Source organism: Dendrobates tinctorius, unplaced genomic scaffold (assembly GCF_039654945.1).
Source record: "Dendrobates tinctorius isolate UK_male_01 unplaced genomic scaffold, ASM3965494v1 ptg000028l, whole genome shotgun sequence".
NCBI lineage: Eukaryota > Metazoa > Chordata > Amphibia > Anura > Dendrobatidae > Dendrobates > Dendrobates tinctorius.
The window spans coordinates 43979826-44002208 of NW_027361696.1; positions in this window are offsets into that span (position 1 = coordinate 43979826).

Below are 22383 nucleotides of genomic sequence, written 5' to 3' on the forward strand. Positions count from 1 at the left end.
AGTGTAGATTGTGCTGACGCCACTTCTGAGCAGAAACTGGTGGGGTTGGAGGCCAGGGGAAAAACTAGAGACAGTGGAGCCAGAGGCCTAAGTGGAGCACGGTTAAAAATCTGTAGTAGTGTGACTGTGTAGGCAGCAGGAAACTTTGCCATCCACACAGCAGGGGAGTAGCTGGCGTTACTGAACCCCACTTACACAGGAGCAAGTGTTTTTCTCTGTGCAGATGGCACTTCTGAGCGACAACTGGCTGTGTTGAAGGCCAGAGATTACAGTTCAGGTGGTAGAAACGTGAACACAACAGGAGACCTGGATACTGTTGCCAACCAATTATTTATTCTGGAAGAGGACTGGCAAATTCTAGCGAGATCCAGGCCTTGTTCAATTTCAGAAAAGTAAGCCGGTCAACGTTATCGGAGGATAGTCGCGTGCGACGGTCTGTTAGTACACCACCTGCGGCACTAAAGACACGTTCCGATAATACACTGGCAGCAGGGCAAGCCAGCACCTCCAATGCATACTGGCTATGCTCTGGCCATGTATCCAGCTTAGAGACCCAAAACTTGAAGGGGGAAGAGCCATCTGGGAGTACACTGACAGGGCAAGACATGTAGTCTGTCACCATCTGACGGAAACGTTGCCTCCTGCTGACTGGAGCCATCTGTGATGGTGTAGACATTTGTGGCGGACACACAAAAACTTTGCCACATTTGGGCCATACTGGTCTTGCCTTGTGCTGAGGCGCTGCCTCTGCTCCCTCTTTGTGCCGAGCTTCCTCCACTGCCTCAACGCACAGAGCTGCTTTTTAAAGCACTAGAAGCACTGCTGTCGGGTGGAATGGAGAACATGATGGACTGCACCAGTGTGTCTTGGTACTCCCGCAGTTTACGCTCCCGATTCAACGGTGGTATGAGGCTTTTTAAGTTGTCCCAGTAGCGAGGATCTAGGAGGGTGTACACCCAATAATCAGTCGTGTTGAGAATGTGGGTGATGCGGCGGTCGTTTCTCAGGCACTGCAGCATGAAATAAACCATGCGCTGCAGACTCCCACATGCCAAAGAAACGCTGTCCCCTGCTTGAGTCGTCATCTCTGCCTGCTCTGCATCACCCCACCCTCACTGTACATACTGACTAGAGCATTGTGTACCTCCCTCCTCTGGAGAGATGTCTTCCTCCTCCATTGACTCCTCCTCATCCTCCTCACAAAGTGTCCCCTGCCTAGGCCTTTGTGAGGAACCACGTAGCGCATACTGTCCAGAAGCAGATGGCATTTGTGACTCCTCATCCTCCACCTCTTCCAAAACCTCCTCCCTTAGTGCTTGCAGTGTTTTTTGAAGCAGGCAGATAAGGGGGACAGTCATGCTGACTAGTGCATCAGCTGCACTCACCATCCGTGTGGAATCATCGAAGACACGCAAAACGAGGCAGATGTCCTTCATAGAGGCCCACTCAGTGGTGCTGAAGTGTGACCGGCGCACAGTGCGACTTGTTTGCGCCTGATGCAGCTGGTACTCCATGACTGCTGCCTGCTGCTCACACAACCGCTCCAACATATGTAACGTTGAATTTCACCTGGTGGGTAGGTCACATATGATGCGATTTTCTGGAAGGCGTAATCGTCGCTGCAGAGCAGCAAGGCGCGATCTTGCCGTGCTGGAACGCCGCAAGTGAACGCACTCTATGCCGACCTTGTGCAGCAGTGCATCAAGATCCGGATAGTCCCTCAGAAAGCTCTGCACGACCAAGATCGGCACATGTGCCAGACATGGGATGTGTGTGTGGTTGCCTAGGCCCAGAGCTGCCACCAGATTTCGGCCATTGTCACACGCTACCAAGCCCGGCTGGCACAAACCACACGTCGCTCTCCCGCTTGATGGCATTCCAGAGCTCCTGCGCTGTGTGGCTTCGATTCCCCAAAGAAATTAATTTGAGTGTGGCTTGTTGACTTTTGGCCATGGCTGTGCTCATATCGATCGTAACAGGCTCCTGCAGCGCTGTTTCTGAGGAACTTGAGTAGGAGGAGGAGTCAATGTTTAGAGACTGGATTCCTGCAATCTGTGGAGTTGGCAGAACACGTACAGCGCCACTCTCCAGATCTGTACCAGGCTCCACAACATTGACCCAATGGGCAGTGAGGGAAAGGTATCGTCCCTGTCCATGGTTACTGGTTCACACATCCGTGGTCAGGTGGACCTTGCTACTGACGGCGTTTAGTAGCGCATGTTTTATTTTTCCCTCCACATGTTTTTGCAGGGCAGGGACGGCTTGCCTGCTGAAATAAAAGCGGCTGGGCACGGTGTATTGTGGGACTGCCAATGCCATGAAGTTCTGGAAGGTGTCAGTCTCCACCAGCCTGAATGAGAGCATTTCAAGGGCCAGTAGTTTGGCAATGCCAGCATTCAGAGCCTGTGCTCGGGGATGGTTTGCCGAGTATGGCCGCCTTTTATCCCATGCCTGTGCTACCGATGGTTGTAGAGTGGCCTGGGAGTGTGAGGATGACTGGGAATGTGGTGCTGTGGGTGGAATGTCACTGGGTCACCGGACAACAGTGCCAGAGGTTCTTCCTTGGCGATCCTGTGAGGAAGCCGAACCAGCTATGTGTGAGCTGGAGGAAGAGGCCCCAACACGAGCTGAAGAGGTGGTAGGTGGTGCTGTACGTTGGCCTACGTCTTCAGTGTGTCTGTGTAACTCCACCTCGTGCTTGGTCCACACATGTTTCCACATATTTGTGGTATTGAGGTTGCTGACATTTTTCCCTCTTTTGACTTTCTGATGACACAGCTTGCATTTGACAAAGCAAATGTCATCTGCAACTGTGTCAAAAAAGGACCACGCACTGCAAGTCTTGGGACCGCCCGTTTTGGCTTTTGAAAGAGGAATGCTCCTAACGGGTGCCGAAGTGGAGGCTACAGGCAACCAAGTCTGCCCCCTCCCTCTCCCTCCTGTTTTGGTCATTTGGGGAATCTCTTCCTCAGAGCTGCTCCCACCACCTTCCTGTTCCTCACGCCATGATGGGTCAAGGACCTCATCATTTACACTCCCCTCTTCAAACACCTGCTTCTCCTGGGTTGTCTCGCCAGCACCGTACACACCAGAAAGTGGCACCTGAGTCAAGTCATCATCTGATGCGTACTGAGGTGTGCTGACCATAGGCACTGGCCCACCCGCCTCTTCAGATTCCGAGGGACAACGAAGGTGCGCATCACTGCATACTCCCTCTTCTTCACATTCTTGAATGCTGCTTGGCTGGCCCCCTCTTTCCAAGCCAACAGATTCCGAGAACAGAAGTAGAGACTGTGATGGCTCCTGTCCAGGGCTCTCTGACTGCCTGGGCACTTTGGCAGGTGGTGAAGAGACAGATGGTTGCTCTTCAGTGCTCTGGCCCTGAGAGGACGTGGAAGTCATTGAAGTTAATATGTTAGTTGCCATCCATCTGACAACGGCTTCAATTTGTTCCTCCCGCAGCAGTGGGGTGCGGCGAAGTCCTACAAAGCTGCGCATAAAGGACTGTTGCCTGCTAAAACTGGGGGATGCTGACTCACTGGTGCCTGCAGCAGGCACAGAATCCCCACGTCCTCTCCCTGCAGAATCCCCACGTCCTCTCCCTGCAGAATCCTCACGTCCTCTCCCTGCTGAACTCCACGCCCACGAGCCTTACTCCCTGCCTTCTTCATCTTGGTAGACTGTTAAAGATAGGCAGAAAAGTACAAAGGGGGGGCTTAGTGTGCGTATTCCTGAACAGCTGGTAACAGGTATAAGAAACACTAATTTTATGAAGTGTGTGTATGGACTACACTTTAATAGGAGCTAATGTGGCCTACACAACCGTATAATGGAGTGTTTGGTGAACTTTATTTTGTTTTTGTTTTTTTAAAAAAACTAAAAGGATGTGACCAAAGATTTGAAAGCGATAGTATCACTAACTTTTTGGAGCTATTACAATGCAGGAAGGTAACCTACAATGCAAAAGATGAGGCTCCAAAAAATAGGGTAATACTAATCTGGCTGCAGCTGAAGGGCACAAGCCAGAAAAAAGGCTCCTCTATCTACTCCTATATAGTGTTTGCAACCAACCAATGTAGACGGATACGGATGGATGCACACTAATAGGAGAATGAAAAATGAGCTGCAAGAAAAGAAAAATATGTGTGAGGCAGTGACGCATGCTGAGCGGCCCACAACCAGACGTAGCTGCAGGACACACTACTCAGCATGAGCTGCACTCACACACAGTCAGAGACCTCTCAGACAGCCGTGAACAGTGCAGATAAGTGGGCACTAGCACTGAAAGGCTGCAGAGAGGGTCTGCTGCCTACTCCTATAGTGTTTGCAACCACTGTATATGGATACGGATGGATGCACACTAATAGGAGAATAAAAAATGAGCTCCAATAAAAGAAAATTATGTGTGAGGCAGTGACGCATGCTGAGCGGCCTACAACCAGACATAGCTGAGGACACACTACTCAGCGTGAGCTGCACTCACACACAGTCAGAGACCTCTCAGACAGCCGTGAACAGTGCAGCAAACTGGGCACTAGCACTGAAAGGCTGCAGAGAGTCTCCGCTGTCTACTCCTATAGTGTTTGCAACCAACGTATATGGATACGGATGGATGCACAGTGCACAATAATAGGAGAATGAAAAATGAGCAGCAAAAAAAGAAAAATATGTATGAGGAAGTGACACACGCTGAGCAGCCTACAACCAGACGTGGCTGCAGGACACACTACTCAGTGTGAGCTGCACTCACACAGACCTTGCAGACAGCTGTGAACAGTGCTGCAAGGCAAACAAAAGCTACAGTGGTGGATTATGTAGCCTGGGTAAAGCACACTATGATGGTGAAAATCGCTATCTCTAACTGTCCCTCACAGTCTTGAACAGCAGCCTGTCCCTGACTGAATTCACAGCAGAGTGAACCAGAAATGGTGGCTGCGGCGGCTTTTATAGTGCATAATGACATCATTTCAGCAGCCAATCACAGCCAAGCCATTAGTTAACATGCCTACATGCCTAACAGGATGTGCCCACACTTCTGAGGATTGTCATTGGCTGAATCAAATCAAACTGGCTCATAGCATTATGGGAACTTCCGATTCCGGTATTTGATATGCTAAAAGTATCGGAACTTAGTATCGGAATTCCGATACAGTGAATATCGGCCGATACCCGATACTTGCGGTATCGGAATGCTCAACACTAATGCTTAGGTGACAAACCGCATAATGCTGAAGAGTTGTGGACAGCTCTGAAAGAGTAGGCAGATCTGTGGCTGACACCGCTGAACCTACATCCAGGCATGGTAGTGTGTGACAATGGCCGGAACCTGGTTGCGGCTCTAAGGCGAGCTCACACACATACCATGCCTGGTCCATGTGCTTAACCTCGTTGTTCAGCGGTTTCTCAAAAGCTATCTGGAGCTGCAGTATCTGCTTGTGAAAGTACGCTGCCTGTGTGCCCATTTTAAAAAGTCAGCTAAAGCTTCAGCCGCCCTTGCTTTGCTTCCGCAGCGTTTGCAGTTTCTGGCTCACAGACTGGTGTGTGATGTCCCCACGTGTTGGAACTCTACACTGCAGATGCTGGAAAGGATTTTTGAGCAGCATAGGGCATTTATTGACTACCAGCATCAACAAAGCCAGCGGTATTCAGTTCAGACTCCATACATAAGACCTCAGGAGTGGACATGGATGTCAGACATATGTACAATCCTCCAAAACTTTGAGGACTCCACCAAGTTGGTGAGCGGCGATGACACCATAATTAGCGTCACCATCCCACTTTCTGTGTTATAATAATAATAATAATCATTATTTATATAGTGCCAACATATTCGGCAGCGCTTTACAGTTTAACTGTCATGGCTCTGGATGGGAATTTTTTTCCCTGCCCTGGTGTTTACGGAGTTAACTTTGCTGGCTTCCTTTTGGTTTATGGAGGGCTATATTAACCCACTCTGCTGTTGGGGTTTTGTTAGTGATAGATCTGCCCTCGGCTGACCTTGCTATACCTGTGTATACCATTTGTTCCCATGTGCTTGTCCAGTGTATGATCCTGCTTGTCCCTTGTTTTGCATTTGCACGCTGATTCTGTACCTCTGCTATTTCTCTGGTTCTTATCTCTGGCTTGCCTTCTAACTGCCCTCCTTGCCTGTGCCCTTGGTTACTGCATTTCCCTCTGGCTATTGAACCCGGCTTGTCTGACCATTCTCTATTTCCCTTAGCTCCTTCTCCAGCCACTCCCCCTGTGATCACATGTCTCAGGTCCTGTTTAGTGCAGCTTGCTCTCAGCAGCAGCCATAAACTTTTATTAGTTGCTGCTGTTTCCCCATTCACTCCAAATAGTGTTCATTCCCTGGACACAATCTGTGTGTCTGTCACATTATCACTGTCCGAAAAATACTTTTTTTTTCCCTTGTGTGAGGGTTGGAGTTTTTCTCGTGTTATTATTGATCCTCTGCGTGCTCTCTCAGAGCAGGTCAACAATTTAACTCAGATGATGCAGAAATTGCCTATGGAGCAGAGGACATTGGCTCAGTCCCATCAGCAGGTGCAGAGGGAGGTTGCTGATGCCGTTCGGGGTGCTCCTCTCTCTGAGGCTCAGGGTGGGGTAGCTACTGATGTTTCGTTATTTTCTCCAGAACTTCCAGTTAAGTTACCCTATACCTTCTCTGGGGATAAGCAAAAATTTCATGCCTTTAAAGAGGGGTGTAAGCTGTTGTTTTCTTTGTGATCCCGTTCTTCTGGAGATGAGGGTGAAAGGGTGGGGGTTGTCATCTCTTTATTAAGGGAGGTCCCACAGGCTGGGGCTTTTTCTCTTCCCCCCACGGCTCCAGAAAGAATGTCTATAGATTGCTTCTTTGAGGCCCTTGGGGAAATCTATGATGAACCTGATCATGTGCGACTGGCTGAGGATATGGTTATGAATCTGTCCCAGGGGAAGCACTCAGCCAAGTTGTACTGTTCAGAGTTTAGGCGGTTGGCCGCAGAGGTGTCTTGGAATGATTCGGCCCTCAGGGGATTGTTCTGCCATGGTCTGTCTGAACACCTTAATGGCGCTTTGGTGTTACATCCTCTGCTGGACACTCTTGAGGAAGCCATGAAACAGGCAGTCCGCATGGACCGTAGACTCCATGCTAGAGGAGTGATTCAGCAGGAGACCCCCTTGCATCCCATCAAGGTTTATTTCTCATCATCTGTGGAACCCATGGAAGTGGGAGCTGTGTCTTTTCAGGAAAAGGAGAGGAGACACCACAATGAAAATAAACTTTGCTTCTACTGCGGGGCTCCGGGACACTGGAGAAAGGACCACCCCTCTTGCCCTCTGTCCTCCAAGGTGTTGGGAAACATCTATGTCTGGATAATGGTCGAGGAGGTTATCCAGACCCTCTGGTACATTTTTCTTCAATGTCTAAAATTCTGCTCCAGGTGGAGCTTGGGGTAGATGATAATCTACTCCCTACTACAGTTTTTGTGGATTGTGGTTCTACCATTAACTTAATTGACTCTAACTTGGTTACACTCTGTAAGACAGGGACAGTTATTCTCGAGATGCCACTAAAATTTGTGGCTATTGACTTCACTCCCGTCACCAAGTGGGGAATCACCCATGTCTCGGAAATGTTCTTGTCACGATCAACGTGTGACTGGACACAGCGCCTCCAGCAGGGCGAATTTATGACACACGTGAACCTGGATACAGCGCCTCCAGCGGGGCGAATTTAAATAATACCGGAACGTGCAGCCGGATACACCGCCTCCAGCTGGCGAATTTAAAAAGTACACGTAAAACTGGATACCCCGCCTCCAGCTGGCGAATTTAAATAATAAGGGGAAACACAGGAACAATTACAGTGGTGGGCCCTGTAATAGGAAATAGGGACGTGGAGACCTCCTGAGCTCCCCTGAGGAAGCGTCCCTGCACTCCTTACGTTCCCTATACAGGCTCCGCACCTGTCGCCGCATGCGAACCTTATGCCCTGACTCGCCCTGAACCTAGTCCCTCGCTAGGGCATTGGCCGGTGCGGAAACTAATCCCACCACTGCACTAGATCACACATAAGGAAAGTCACAAACAGGGGAAATAGAAAACTTAGCTCTCTCTGTGCAAATGCTCCAGCACAGAGTCCAGCAACCGACTGCAGCCTTCCTCCTGAATAGCTGCCACCAAGTTCAGTAAGCGCTGCAAAGAACTCCCTTCAGTGACTCCTTCCACACCAGGATTCAGATTGAGCTGAGCAATCTCTCCAGCTCCTTCCACCACCAAGGTTGGTTGCAAATGAACAACTATCACCAACAATGATTGAATACCCTGAGACTCATTTATAGTGCCTCACACCTGATTTATAATTACAAATTAAACCTAGCACTAAGGTGCGATACCACTCCCCACCACCGGTCAACTTAGAATGAAAGACACCACGTGTGATAATTCCAATGGCCACCGGGGGCAATCACATCACACTTTGCACTTGACAAAGTAAAAAAAATTCACTTTGTCAAATTTAAAACTGTCAGATCATGACAGTTCTTGCTTAAGGTGGGTTCTTCTCATATGGAACATATTACTTGCTTTGTTTTGGACAAATTACCAGCGGGGTTGATTTTGAGTTTTCCCTGGTTACAGCGTCATAATCCAGTAATTAATTGGGAGACAAGAGGAATTGTTGAATGGGGATCAAATTGTGTTAACCAATGTTGTAATTCTGTATTTATTTCATCTGTCAGTCTGGAAGGTATTCCAGAGTACCTAAAGGATTTCGAAGACGTGTTCTCTGAAAGCGAAGCTGAGGTTTTACCACCACATCGTGCTTTTGATTGCACCATTGATTCGATTCCGGGTGCTAAATTGCCCAAGGCCCAGTTGTTTAACCTTTCAGGCCCTGAACGGATTTCCATGAAGGAGTATATTGCTGAGAGCCTCTGTAAGGCACACATTCGTCCTTCTTTCTCTCCTGTGGCAGCTGGGTTTTTCTTTGTTAAAAAAAAGATGGTGGTTTGCGCCCTTGCCTCGACTTTCGGTAACTCAAGATTATGGTGAGAAACAAGTACCCGCTCCCTCTTTTTCCCGATTTAGATTTACGAGGAGCCTATAACCTGATTAGGGTATAAGAGGGAGACGAGTGGAAGATGTCATTTCTCACGTCCGAGAGTCTTTTTGAAAATCTGGTTATTTCTTTTGGGCTGACAAATGCTCCAGCCGTCTTTCAAAATTTTATAAATTTTGTGTTTTCAGACCTCATCGGTTACTTTGTAGTTATAAACCTAGATGACATTTTGATTTATCTTTTTCCCAGAGGTCTTACGCTTTTATTTTACTCTCTACATAGACATATGAGGACTTGATTTTTTGAGGAAGAGTTGTCCTTTTGAATTGCATCATTCACTTTACCACATCATCTACTTAAAAGCAGTTAAAAAAAATTCCAAGTGAAGAGAAAAGGAAAAAAAAACACAATTATTACATTGTTTTTTTGGGAATTATTTTTATGGTGTACTTTTTGTGGTAAAAATGACCCTGCAATATGATTCTGCTCATCGGTATTATTATGGCAATACCAAAGATATCCATTTTTTTCTTTATTATTTTATGACATATTTATTGATAACATTTCAGGTAATTATGACGTTTTGATCACTTGTTATGGCATTTTTCGTGGGACTATAACAATGAAAAATAACATAATTTCGGCGTTCTTGTTTTCTTTCGCTTACAGTGTTTACTTATTGCGTTAATTGCTTTTATATTTGAATATATCAGACTTTTGTGATCGCGTCGATACCTCATATATATATTTATTTATTTTTTTTTAATAACTTAAATGGTGGAAAAGGAGGATAATTTGAACTTTTATTTTTTTTTTTTCATATTTTTTAAAAAATGTTGTTTTACTTTTCACTGTTGTTGCTAGTCCCCTTAGGGGACTTGTTGCTGCGAACATCTGATCACTTGTGCTATTATATACAGCAATGCCACAGCATCTAGCCCGGCCACAGGCACAGTATCAAGGGAGCACCATAATAACAAGATCAGAGGTCTTCAATAGACCTCCAGCTGTCATATCAACCCATCGGAAACCTATGATCATATCACTGACGTGCCAATGGGAACATGGAGTTACGATTCCCTATGCCGGTGTGTGTTAAATGTCACTGTCACAGATTGGAAGCAGCATTTATCAGTTAACAATCACAGTCAGAGCTCTGTCCCATTCCCTAGAGTAAGAGGCTGTACTACACAGCTGTGACCTGCGCAATATCATCCCGTGCACCCACTCCATACACCCACTTCCAACTTGAACCGTACATGTACAGTGGATGTCATGAAGGGATTAAATTATGTTTTTCTGGGCTTCAAATACAAGAAAATAAAAAATAAGGTGATTGCCTGGAGCATTAATTGTCTAAACCAGTAGACTAAAGCAGCATTTACAATGAACAAGCATTGCTAAAGTTGCTCGATTTACTATTTTCGTGCAGTGTGTGATGTAGCGCTGTCATTCAAGTAGGGGATACTCGCTCAGCAGCCGCAAAATCAGATCCGGCACAGATTTTCCATCAAATCATAACAGTCCAGGCGGTTTATTAGGCCTCATAAACCATGACCAGCAACATAAAGATCACATAAACGGCATAGTGTCCATGACAGAGCTTCACTCTGTTAGGAGTGTCCAAAACGCAGGCTTTTCAGCCTCACAGTTATATCTCACCCCGTCAGGGTTCTCTCATGGCTGCTTCTCCATACTGCAGACATTCATTCCATTCCCTCCAGGGAACTCTCAGGCACTTGCAGTCATTAAACACAGCGTCCACACGTACTGTCAGGAATTCAGACATCTCTTTGCACGAGAATGGACCAATCGGTTCCCTGCATTCACCTCATGTGACCTACCCAGGCCACCTTGTATGGTCCGTAGCCACGCCCACCGGGCCACATGACTATGACCTCATCACAGGTCCTTCAGCCACTCGCACTTTTTACAACAGTGTTCTTTAAACACACCAACTGGGTGGGTTTGTAGGTAACTGGCCTGCCCATCTCCCTAGTTACCTGGAGACTTCTCCCCGACACATTAAAGCAGCACCTCAGCAGTATCACTGCTGATCAACACATAAGTCTCCATCTCAAAGCCACCCATTTTGAGATACATAACGGCCATTCAGTATTCTGCCATTCATCTGTTATGAATGAGTAACCGTAGGAGGCAAAAACAGAAATACTAGCTAAGTCCAGAAAACCAGAGAAGTTGGCAGCTATCGGATTGCAGACCCCTGAACCTATCAACAACAACTAGCAGTAGTTGTGGGGGGTTCCTACGGTGCCCTAGACCCCTCGATCACAGCCAGAGAACTACATAGCCTAAAGACAGAAAGGGAAATCTAAACTGCCCCGAGCAGACCCCAAAGCAATAGGCAGCCCCCAACATATAATGATGGTGAAGCAAGATGAAAAAACACTGACACAGATAGAAAGATAGGCTGAACAAATGATGGGGCCCAAGCTAACTAAATAGGACAGAATAGAAAAGCTGCTGTCTGCAATCCGCCAAAACCCTCTCAAAACAAGAGCCAACAGACTGATAGGGAAAAAAGCCCTGAAGACGCTAGGCTTCAAAAAGACTATATCAGTACTCAGGTATTTTCTGAAGACAGAGCAAAAAGGAATTCAGCTCACCCAGCAGGGAAAGGCAGAAATCCAGAAAAACAAGGCAAAACAAAACCAAAACACAAATGCAAAAAGTAGAGCAGAAAACTTAGCTTTTGAGGAGCAGGAATCAGACTGGTCTCCAAGAATCCCTCAGAGTAATCACCCGCAAGGCAGAAGGGTGTCGGCTGCCTTATATCCAGTCAGCAATTCCAGTCACCCAGTCATCATCATTCTGCTCAGGTGCTTTGTAATCAGCCTCACTACCTTCCTTCACCAGAAGAGGGAGTTCATCATACCTCAATAGTGAAGGGGAAAATGAACTCACAACATTCATCCTTTCTCCTGGGACATCCACACAGCGCCCCCTAGCGGACACAGTGGTTACTACACCACATACCTCCCCCCTCTGTTCAAACTTGTGGGGTTGAACACACAACATTACACCAGGGTCTCGTGACCGGGCCCTCACTACACCTTGCCCCACAGGTCGAGAGAGCCGTCTCCATCTGTCATACGGCCTCGTTCCTATGTTAGACCTCCCCCACCTCCAGCAGTCAGAGTATCGGTCATTGGCTTTGACCCTCCAGTCTGCGTCATCAGACACTGGTTAGTCACCATCCTTTCTCTCTCTAAGCGTCTTGTAAGAAATGGTACCCCACCACATCTAAGTTTACTTTTCAGTGCATTAACCTCACAGTTCTTTGCATCTGCTATCTCCGTAGCAACCTCCAGTTCACACTGTAACCTACGGTGCAACGTATTGGCATGTTGAGCCTCTTTCTCTGCTTCTTCCACCTGTCGTTTCAACTGTTTCAGACGCACATCAATTCCCTCCGCCAGGCCTTTGTACTGCTCAGAATTACGCCATTCATCATCCATTTGCCTTAGTACAACCTTCATTTTTTTCTCCGTACGACGTACTTGTTTGCTAGCAGATTGTCGCACTTTAATTTCTGCATCAAGCTGTTCCTCCAGTAATGCAACCTTTGCTTCTAAGTCCTTATTCTGGCAAACTAACTGCTGATGGACATTCTCATCCTTCTGAGCATTACTACGTTCTGTCTTCAGATCAGCATCCATCTTGTCAACCTGAAGTGTGGCCTTTCTCAGCTTGTCATTGGCTAATTCAACGTTGCTGTGTTCTTCCTCCACTTCTTCAAGCTGAACAATGCGAAACTCTAACCGCATCTTTTCTTCCAAAGCCAGAGCACCTTCACCTCTGTTGTTGGCAATCACATCAGCCAGTTCATCTCTTTCCTGCTGTGCTTGTCTTTTAGCACACTCTGCAGCAGCAAGCTCCGTCTGCAAACGAATCACCTCTGCTTCCATACTTTTCAGTTTCTTTTTGTCTTCACACTGTTCCTCATTCAAATCTGGCCACTGTAAGTCTTCGTCCCACTTCTTCTCCCACAGAAGACCTCTTACAGTTTCTGTTAGCACTCCTACCTCTTCTCTGAGGGACTTATTCAGACCTTGCCACGATGCCAGGTGACCTTTGAGCTCGAAGACTTCTTTCTCTAGGTCATCTAGTCTGTGCTCCCTTTCTCTCTCAGAGCCACAGTCACCCCTAGAGTCTGAGTCAACCCTCCAGTTACCCTCTGACCGTGTGTCCACTCCAGTCACCTCATCTACCAGCCCACATCTGTCTTGTCACGAGATGTCTGGTCCGTCAGTTGGGCAGATGTACTTCTTCTTCCGGTCAGTTCTACCTCTGACCTGTCCACGTCAGGAGCAGTCACCGTCTCAATACCTGTTAGCCCAACAGTAGAAACGTCTCCAACCTCCTGCCATATGTCATCAAACACGACAAAGTCCCGGCCCCTCTCCAAGGCATAGACTAAGTCCCGTAGTATCCCACCCCTTTGGCACGCACCACCTTTGGTCCCCTCGAACATTACTCGGTCTACTGCATAGTTCACCGTGACCCCATGTTTACAGCGAACCCTGGCATTTTTCTCGGTCAGAGATAAAACGAGCGGAGTTCCTGTAAGAGTCACCTGACTCTCTGAGTCCAGTCTACCAAAGACTCATTCCCGGGTCAGCATCACGGTACACACCTGTGGCCCGTGATTATTCGTAAAATACATGCCGCACTCCTCAAAACTCATACAGACACACTGCGGTTCCCCAGACATACCCACTGAGGCAACCAGTGCTGCCATTTCCTGAACCACCCCAATTTGGGTCGCCGCCCCCTCCTGGGACTCCACCCCTTTTTGGGTTACCACGCCAAATTGGGTCACCGCCCCCCTCTGGGACACCACTTCTTTTTGGGTTACCACCCAATTTGGGTCACCACCCCCTTCTGGGACTCCACCCCCTTTTGGGACTCTGTAAGAAAAAGTTCTACTGAGAGCTGGAAGAGTCGGGAAGAAGTTCCACAGACGATCTCTTATCAAGCTGAGGTTGAAGTTTATTCGGAGATACACGGCAAAACAGATACAGAATAACAGAGGAGTTGGAATATGCGGGCAAAAACAGGAATGCAGACAGGCAGAGATTCGCTAGGAAGTCTGGCGATGGTAAGGCTCTGTGCCCTGGCCATGGTGAGGCACAGCGGCATGATGGCGATGGAATGGCAACAAGCAACAGTAACAAGAGCTTCTTATACAATATCAGAACAAAGAAAGCTGCATTTTGCCGCAGAGGGCGTTAACATTATAATTCTAAGGAGTTTTCATGGTAATCTACAGAAACGTGGTTTAGAACAGAGAATATAATGACATAATACGAAGATATTAATTAACATTTCTCCAAGCAACACTAAAACCCATAAGTCATTGGTATCTATGACTACTGTCCTAAAATCTTATCATTGTCTCCAGTCTAGGTCCATAAATTCTTACATCCTGACATTTTAACTACTCTACTCTTCGCTACCACACTATCACGTATAAGCATACTGACCATATATTTGGTGACCTGTGACCCTATTGATCAAATCTTCCTCTATGCACATCTACTGAAGTTGGTAAGAGACATGATCTCATTTTCCATCCTCCATTTAGTACATTTTATTAGCTCTTTTGTAAAAGTTGAATCTTCTCTAACTTTCAACAAAATAGCTGCTAGAGACAACATGGCCACTCAGTATATTATGGCTGACCATTCTCTTACAAGTCCCCCTCTTGTACTCTATCCAGAGTACAACATACAGTACTGTAATATTCATGGGTGAATTATTGAAAATAAGAATATGAAGGTAATTCAGCGCTTTATGCACATGTGTGTGTAAGGCAAAAAGTCCCTAAAAATAGAACAAACACATAATAAAATAATAATTCAAATAGTCCCGAAAAAAATAAGCTGCACAATAGTCAAGTCTTTTGATCTTTTTCTTCTCATCCTTTGTCTTCTGGATTTTCCTGATCTTCTCCCCCTCTCACACTATCAGAGTCCCACTGTATAGTGTGAAACATCTTCTCCTGATCATCCAATAGGTCCATGGTCCCTGGAGTCGAATATGAAAATCTTCAGCTGACCTGGAGGAAATAGAAAAAAAAAGTGGAGTATCAGTCCTTACCAGAAATCTCAGTAAAATAATTAAGAAGTCTACACTGATTGATATGAACCATTTTAATCACCTTTGTAGCTTGAAAATTTGAGCAAAGACTTAATCATTGTTGTTGGGATGTAAGACGCTAGCCCGTCCCCTTCAATGGGCAGGGACTCAAGGGAATTGAACAGGGATGAGTCTCCATCCTTCTCCTGTGCTTTTACGAGATCTTGAAGAGGAGAAAAGACAAGGGGGGGCTCTTGGGGTTTCTCAGTGACTGCAGCGATGACTTCTTGAGGATATTTGTCATCGCCTGTGAGTGCAGCCTCCTTGGCCGCGTGATCTACATATGCATTGCCAAGGATGTGGGGGTCAGGAATCAACCTCTGGTGTCCCTTGATTTTTCAGAAGGGCCATAATTTTGGGAATTCTTTACCCCGTTGCTCAATTTGTTTTAGAATGTCTGCATGCTGCAAGGGCTTATTCTGAGAATCAACCATCCCCCTAAGGGCCCATACATTAAGATATAGAGTGAGTGACGACATGACATATGCGCTATCACTGAGGATATTCATTGGCTCTGGACACACGAGAATGACCTGTAGAGCTGCTTCCAACTCAGCTCTTTGAGTGGAGAAATGACCAGGGAGTTTATACTGCAGCAGCAATGGCTTAGCTGGAAACCACACAGCGAAGCCTGTGACGTAATGCCCCTCATGCCAATAGCGAGCTCCGTCAATATAGGCACAGGGGATTCCCTCTTGAAAGTCTGCTCGGAAGGGAGAGGGAGTAACATTAGCCTGTTCAATTTGACAATCGTGACTTTTTCCTGCATACTGCATCATCTGGGCTAAGTGATATTTCTCACCCACTTCGACTTGTAAGTCTCTAGTCTCAAAATCAATGATCCATTGGGCCATTCTCTGTGAATTAATACCTGAAGCTTTTCCCTTCAGCAAAGTTTTTAAAGTGACATGCGGGGTTTGTAGAATTAAAGGAGCAAATCCCACTATATGCTTCACTTGATTCATAGTCCAGTGCACGCCCAGTAGGTGCTTCATGCACTGAGTGAATCCTTTTTCCACGGGGGTCAGCAACCTGGAGTAATAACCTAGGGCATACAACTGACTAGACACTTCTGGGCTTTCTTTGGGCCATTTTTGTAGGAGCACAGAAGAAATAGAGATATCACCGGTGTGAGTCTGAATGTAGAAAGGCTGGGAAGGGTCAGGGTTAATCAATGCAGCAGCTGCCGTAAGGGCGCGCTTCAATCCCTCAAAAGCCTATAAGGCGGTTCCCTCTACATTAACAGGGTCAAAGTCATTATCAACATTTTTCAATAAATCATACAGTGGTTTAGCCAAATAAGCAAAATCTTCAATGAATTCTCTGGAAAAATTAATAAGACCCCAAAATTTTCTGAGTTCAGTAATATTAGTTGGTATGGGGACAGGCTGAATAGCTTTAACCCTATCATGCATGGGCTTCTTTTCTTCTGCTGAGACAGACACACCCAGAAATTTAACCTCTGATTTCATCAATTGTACTTTATCTAGACTCATTTTGAGTCCTGCCTCTTGTAAAGCCTGACAAACATTTTCAAGGGTTTCTCTGTGTTCACCTTCATCGACAGTTTGAATCAATAAATCATCCACATACTGTAAGACTTTGTCTCCGTAACCCAGTGGTTCTAACATCTGAGCCAATGCCTGATGGAAATACACAGGAGAACTGTGAAATCCCATGGGCAACCGCGTGAACAAGTATTGCACATTTTCAAAAGTGAATGCGAAGCGGAGTGCAGATTCAGGTGTTAGGGGTACTGAGAAAAAGCCATTTGCAATATCCAAACAAGAAAATACTTTACAATCACTCCTCAGCTGCGACATAACTTCAGGGACAGATGCAACAAGGTGAGCAGCTGAGGGAGTGTACTTATTTACAAGTCTCAGGTCTACTACCATTCAAAAACTGCCATCTTCCTTTTTTACAGGTAGAATAGGACTGTTACATGGAGAATTACCTTTCACAACAACACCTTGTTTCTCCAATTCACTGACTGCTACCCTTATGTAAGGGATTGCGTCCTCCGGAATACGGTACTGACGCTGGAAAGGTGGCAGTTTTTCACCATCAATTTTAACCTGAGTTTGCATTAACCCACAATCAGTTCTCTTTGAAATCCACAATTCGGGGAACTTTTGCTTCAATTCATTCTTTAAAGCATCATTGTCAGCATTTTCAACATTTTCACCAGTACATACTCCGAAACTAGCAATGGGTAATTTATGACTCTCCTCCTCCTCCTCCTCCTCCACAGGGACAATTACAGAACAGATAGTGGCTTCTTTGTTCCGCCACAAGACTTTGTTACATAAATCAACAACAATTCCCATTGCTCCCAAAACATCAGTTCCCAAAATAGTGTACCGTAACTGTGGGTTTACCCAAAAAGCGCATCGAAGACCCCTTTGCTTCGATCCCCCTGTGTCCTGAAATCTCAGGTTTACTGGATGACTTTTTACTGCTTGAATACAGGAGCCTTCGAATCCTACCAAAGTTGTAGTTTCAGGCAGTCCAGGGGGTGACTGCAATTTGTGTCGTGTTATTGAAACTGAGGCTCCTGTATCGATGAGGATGTCTTCCCAAGGCAGCCCCTCTATTCTCCCTCTGACATAAGGTCTACCGTCCCTGCCCAGGGAAAGGGGAGCAAGGAGGGTGAGGGGAACAGGGGGAACACTCCATCAATCAGCGTTACCTGCCGTGGGAAGCCCGAAAAATTCATCATCCCCATCTGGACACGGCTTCCGTCCAACAGCTGCCACCTCCGCCCCAAAGAGATCCTTAGTCAGGGTCCGGTCCTCATGTTCACATAGCTCCTTAATCAGCGGAGCATAGGGACGAGGAGGAGTGACCCCTCCCTGAATAGCATGGACCTCCGGGCGCGGATGAGTGAAAGCTATTGGGGAGGGAGCAGGAGCAGAAGGCTCCTGTGAGACTGGGTTAACCATTTGAAGACCGTTGTACTGCTGATACTGCCTATTGTCATTCACTGCTGGATACGGAGGTCTAACTCCGAAAGGTGGTCTAGAAAACTCCCGGGCCTGTTGGCGGTTAAATGGTGCCCGGGGTTCTCGGGGAACAATCCCTGGCACAAGGCTGGGACAAAAACGTCTAACATGTCCCAGATGTCCACAAAAATAACACAAGGGAGGACCTCTCATGGGATCCCGTGGGGGCTCTGCCGAACGGGACCTGCCCATTCTCGGCAGCTGGCCGTACCCCCCCGGAACTCCTGGCCTCCCGGAATCAGCAGATACACCCCGAGGTGAATGGTACGCAAAAACATTAGACTCATCACCCTTCACCTCGGACTGCATCATTCTAACATTGGTTAATAAAGCCTCCACCACGTCCTCAATTGATTCCGCATTTTGCAAAACTCCTGATTTAAAAACTCCTTCCAGGGGCACCTTTTTTACAAATTGTTCCATCATGGCAAATTTATCACCCTGGTCCATCGTATCTAAGGTCTTATCAAACACAACGCACCAGGCTGCAACCCATTTATCTGCCTCAATCCTGAGATCACTCCCCTTTTTAATTTTAAAGGAATCTAACAATCCCGGAGAGGGCTTTCTCCCCCCTAACTTCTGTGAAATCACAAACTTCATTCTTCCCTGCGGCTCTGTCAATTCACACTGAACACCCTTCGCTTGCTGGGCTTTCAGATGGGACATGAACTCAGGGGGCACAAAAGACATGAAATAACGAGAAGCATCTTCCTTAGATTTAATTTGAAATTTATCTAGCCATGATTCAAAGCCAAGGACATTACGAAATACTCCCTTACTTTCCTCCCAATTAGGCAAATTCTTAATAAATTTAAGATGGACCAGGGACATCTGACCAGGACTCTTCCTCGGGGTAGAGGCAGTGTCAGCGTTAAATTTAAAATCTACCTGCGATGAATCATCCCCTTCCTCTTCGATCAATTCTTTACTTAACTGTGCCTGCATATGTTGAAGCTGCTGGGACAATCTATCTTGTGTATTGGTATATTCTCTAATCCAGTCTCCTAACATTGACTTCCATTCTGAGACTGTGTCTACGTCAGCCCCGCACTTCCCCACTGCAGACTCCATCTGTGCTATAAGTGCTGTCAAAGGCTCCAACTCAACCCCCTCCTTTTGTGTTTCCTCTGCTCGTCTCAACGTCTCATTCAACTGTTCTAATCTCTCCCCGTACACTGTCCCTCCCCGGGTGATCCCATACACATACTGCGGTTTAGGCTGTCTATCAAGAGCCTGGTCAAAAGTTATGACTGTCTTACATAAAGCCGCTACCCGGCTGTTACTTTTACCCAGCGAATTCTTTCTATCTAGTTCCCTGTTTTCTGTGGTAAACCATCGCATACAATTTAGCCACGTGGTTTCCACATTAACCCCCTCCAGCTGGGGTGTGTCAGCATATTTCTCTGCCTGCTTCCGTAACCACTCCATATTTACAGTGGTCTACAAGGGCGAGTTTTACTCTGTCCTAGTATCAACAAATGCAATTTAAGCAAAGTTAGATACTCACACCTCTCTCGAATGGAAGACCTCCTGCAGGCTGGGTCGACCAGATATCAAAAGAGGTGCAGCCGTGATTCAAGCCTCACTCGTTAGCTTGCCAGGCGTCTCCCGTCGCCCTTTTAAAGCTTCTTGCTACCCGGCACAAAAAAATTCTCACGTCCTTGTAGATAGCTTCTTCTTAGTTACTCATCTTTTTATAGTCTTTGTCTTTATCCGTGGTTTTATTATAAAAAAATCGGGCAGGTGGTCTCGGAGCGATCACGAGAGGTTCTCCTTCAGGCTGGCTTCTTTTGATCGGTTTAACGTATGGCCATACGCTTTTTTTTATTTTTTCTTCAGTCTTCCAACCTCCAAGCCCTCATCTGCAGCTTCTTCCAGTGGTTCTTCTGGAGGCAGCTCTCTGGAGCCACTCCTCCTGGCTGGCTCGCCACTTGTAAGAAAAAGTTCTACTGAGAGCTGGAAGAGTCGGGAAGAAGTTCCACAGACGATCTCTTATCAAGCTGAGGTTGAAGTTTATTCGGAGATACACGGCAAAACAGATACAGAATAACAGAGGAGTTGGAATATGCGGGCAAAAACAGGAATGCAGACAGGCAGAGATTCGCTAGGAAGTCTGGCGATGGTAAGGCTCTGTGCCCTGGCCATGGTGAGGCACAGCGGCATGATGGCGATGGAATGGCAACAAGCAACAGTAACAAGAGCTTCTTATACATTATCAGAACAAAGAAAGCTGCATTTTGCCGCAGAGGGCGTTAACATTATAATTCTAAGGAGTTTTCTTGGTAATCTACAGAAACGTGGTTTAGAACAGAGAATATAATGACATAATACGAAGATATTAATTAACATTTCTCCAAGCAACACTAAAACCCATAAGTCATTGGTATCTATGACTACTGTCCTAAAATCTTATCATTGTCTCCAGTCTAGGTCCATAAATTCTTACATCCTGACATTTTAACTACTCTACTCTTCGCTATCACACTATCACATATAAGCATACTAACCATATATTTGGTGACCTGTGACCATATTGATCCAATCTTCCTCTATGCACATCTACTGAAGTTGGTAAGAGACATGATCTCATTTTCCATCCTCCATTTAGTACATTTTATTAGCTCTTTTGTAAAAGTTGAATCTTCTCTAACTTTCAACAAAATAGCTGCTAGAGACAACATGGCCGCTCAGTATATTATGGCTGACCATTCTCTTACAGACTCCACCCCTTTTGGGATTTCCCCATGTCCGTTATACCGGTTTTCTCAGACCACAGTTCACACAACACAGTTTATGTCTTTTAATGATACCACACAAGTCCTTGCTGGCACCACCACTGCTCCTGCTGTCTCCAATCACCGACACCACCGGCTGCTGTTCACACACAGCGGCTGGTGTCCTATTCGTAACCCCGCCAAGTTACAGGAAGCCGCTTGTCACGTTCGTAACCCCGCCGAGTTACCGGAAGCCGCTTGTCCCCTTCATAACCCTGCCAAGTTACAGGAAGCCGCTTGTCACCTTCTTGACTCCCACAGAGCCACCGCAGGCTGAGTTGAGAAAAGAAAAAAACACCACACAAAAAACTCACGTGTCCTTTCTGTGTGCTATTCAGGACGTTCCGTCTCCTCTCCTGAGACCATCCAACACACAGGGCACATCGGGTGCTATTCAGGGAGCCGACCCTTCTCTCAGGGTCTCCCAACACACCAGCCTCACCAGGTCCAGGAGCTCAGCGGGTGCTCTTCAGGGCAGCCATCTCCTCCTGAGACTGCCCAACACTCACGCCTCACCAGGTCCAAGGTCATACCACATGCTCCAGGGATCCGATTCTTCTCCTAGAATCTCCCAACACTGACCCTCCAGGAGCTTGCTCACTGAACCCTCCAGGTACACAGTCTTTATCACTGACCCAGGTCAGTACAACACAAACACCTGTCCATTACTTGTGTCGGCCACAGAGGTCCTCAGATACCTCTTCTCCACAGAGACACCCTATAGCAATCACCAGTCTCTTTCTCCTGGGGAAACGGCCGCACTGGGCTCACCGAACCAGACAGTGCCTTACTCACTAGGCCGCCCCACGGTTCCAGAACCACAGCCGAGCAGTGGCTTCCCCAACCGTCAGCCTTCCTGGCTCAGCGTTGCCAGCACTGCAGCATACGCCTTTGGAAACCGTTGCCCTTAGCAACTGACTTTGCAGTCCTCTTCCGTTGCTCCCAGCAACAAGGCTACAACAATGCCCATAGCTTTCTCCACCAATTGTGAGGTAGCGCTGTCATTCAAGTAGGGGACACTCGCTCAGCAGCTGCAAAATCAGATCCGGCACAGATTTTCCATCAAGTCATAACAGTCCATGCGGTTTATTAGGCATCATAAACCATGACCAGCAACATAAATATCATATAAACAGCATAGCGTCCATGATATCTCCCTAGTTACCTGGAGACTTCTCCCTCATTCTGCTGTGCAACATTAAAAGTATTGTTCTTATTTACTGGGTTAAGTGAATTCCTAAAAATATGACCTGAATGCAGAGGATTGGTGGTAGCACAGACCAAAGAGCATCACAGACTATGGAGTAAGAGATGGTCGCTCATGTGTTTTCATGCTTTTCTGAAGTTCTCAAATATTGTGGGTATTATGGTGACAATGGCCTGAAGAACATGTGTG